The following is a 2,500-nucleotide window of genomic DNA, read 5'->3' on the forward strand; positions in this document are numbered from 1 at the left end:
GAACTAGGTGATATGCAGACACGATCCACGTCGATTCCAAATATCTTTGAAGCAACGCCTGAAACAGAAATACTTCCATGTCTTTATTTTTGATTACAATTAATAATCGCCGTCGTCCATATTGCCGTCGTGTTGTTGACCTGCCTTGTTCCTATAAAAAAGAAACAATCCAAAGCTCGTGCATTTCAAATTTCGTTGCCGTTTGTGTTTGTCAATCGCTTTAACCTTTGAAAAATGTTGACTGCTATTAAGGCGTAAGGGTCACCCAGATTGTCCGACCAAAACTGTTATTTTTTTATTCAGTCACTTGTAATCAATGAATTGGCTTGATATTTGGTAGTTTTCTTCAAAAATCATTATATTTTCAGAAAACATCAAGTTTGAATGACTAAATTAAGTAGAACAACTGAAAAAATTATTTAGTTCGTAAAAACTTGGGCAAAATAAACCTGCAAAAATGCTAATTTTAGCATTTGTCAATGCACTCTTGGAAAAAAAGTATGTGTCCAATTGAAAAATAAATTGGCACTCATATTTAAAGCATCATTACCTACAGTATGTTCTAAAAGCTTTCTGTTTTGTTGGAAATTTTGCTTTTAGTAGCATTAGCAAAGAATACTATAATTCTATATATTATTATGATATATCACACAATCAAAAAAATTCTATTTTTCTGATTATCAGCTTCATTTTAGAACAAACTATAGCCAGTCCAGTGAACATTTGATGTGCAAAGTTTCAATGGAATAGGTGAATATTTAAAAAAGTTGATCATGCAGACAGTGTAGCTGCTCTGTGATTTCGCGCGAACTTTCACCACATAAAACATGATGATTTTCTCAAAAAGTTGACTCTTTTCACAGTAGGCTCGATAATTCGCTGCGAAATTCACTTTCAATGCACGAAAGCCGCCATCTTGCCGTCAACTGTAGGGAGCAGTCGTTGTACGGTTGTTGTAAACCAGAGAGACAGGTTAGGCTTATTATTTTCCAGCAGCTCAGCGCAAATAGGATTGTTGTTATTTTAGATATTTCGGCCAGTGATTTTTAATTCCCACCAACCTACTTTGAGCACTTATTGCAAGAAAACTATGTATGCTAGAGACAAAATGTAAACTGCACATGAAAAATAGAGATATTTTTCTAGCTTTTGGCAACATCATAATTTAGTATATCTGAAAAACGATTTTTTTCCAAATTCTGGGTGACCCTTACGCCTTAAATCCATATAATCCAACACAAGAATTTTAAAAACATAAACATGAAATGTTGATCTATTGGAACGTTTATTTCCTTTTGATCTTTCAAGTAGACATACTATACGGGACACAAAAGACAAAAATAACTGATGCTGTGAGTTAGAATGTGTCTGGAATGACTCCAAGGCGGCCAAAACAATGACAGATGGTCGAAGTTCTTGTGAATGTTTGTTTTTGTCCTGAACACACACAAACACACACACACACACACACACACCATGCACACACACACACACACTAACACACACACACACACACTATCACACACACACACACTAACACACACACACACACTAACACACACACACAAACACACACACACACATTAACACACACACTCACACGCACACACACACACACATATTAACACTCACACACACACACTTACATACAAACACACACACAAACACACACACAAACACAAACACACACACACTAACACACACAAACATATTAACACACACACTTACATACAAACACACACACACAAACACACACACACACACACTCACACACACACTCTCTCTCTCTCTCTCGCATTGCTATCACTAACCTCTATATATTTTGTTGATGATGATAATGATGTCGACGATGATCATGATGATGATGATGATGAGATTGTTGTTGTGTGTGTGTGTGTGTGTGTGTGTGTGTGCGTGTGTGTGTGTGTGTGTGTGTGTGTGTCTGTGTGTGTATGTGTGTGTGCGTGCGTATATGTCTGAGTGTGTGTGTGCGCGCATATGTGTATGTGCGTGTGTGTGTGTGAGTGTGTGTGTGTGTGTGTGTGTGTGTGTGTGTGTGTGTGTGTGTGAGTGTGTGAGAGTGTGTGTGTTGTATTGAGTGCGAACGTGATTGCAGGCATGCGGCGCGCGTGTGTGTGCGAGTCGACTTTTCTTTTCCTTTGTATTATATTGACATACATGCACATTTCAATGTTCTATCATGCATTATGTATTCGTATAGGTAATGTTGTAATTAGTAATACTGTATGATTGCGATTGACAATTGCCCTTTTATTGTCTTTATTTTTACATTTAGTCAAGTTTTGACTAAATGTTTTAACATAGAGGGGGAATCGAGACGAGGGTCGTGGTGTATGTGTGTGTGTGTGTGTGTGTGTGTGTGTGTGTGTGTGTGTGTGTGTGTCTGTGTGTCTGTCTGTCTGTCTGTCTGTCTGTCTGTCTGTGCGTGTGTGTGTGTAGAGCGATTCAGAGTAAACTACTGGACCGATCTTTATGAAAT

At 37.8% G+C, this 2,500-nt stretch overlaps 1 protein-coding gene across 3 annotated transcripts in view; it reads right to left on the minus strand.

Annotated features, from left to right (window-relative positions):
* LOC138979899 (UNC5C-like protein) overlaps positions 1–2,500 on the minus strand; it is a 38,195-nt gene that overhangs the window by 9,629 nt on the left and 26,066 nt on the right. For all 3 annotated transcript variants that reach the window (XM_070352667.1, XM_070352665.1, XM_070352666.1), the window contains one exon: positions 1–58. This exon is cut by the window's left edge and continues 1,085 nt beyond it. The gene's annotated coding sequence lies outside the window, so the exon portion shown is untranslated. The remainder of the gene's footprint in view (positions 59–2,500) is intronic.

This window comes from Littorina saxatilis, linkage group LG11 (genome assembly GCF_037325665.1).
Source record: "Littorina saxatilis isolate snail1 linkage group LG11, US_GU_Lsax_2.0, whole genome shotgun sequence".
NCBI lineage: Eukaryota > Metazoa > Mollusca > Gastropoda > Littorinimorpha > Littorinidae > Littorina > Littorina saxatilis.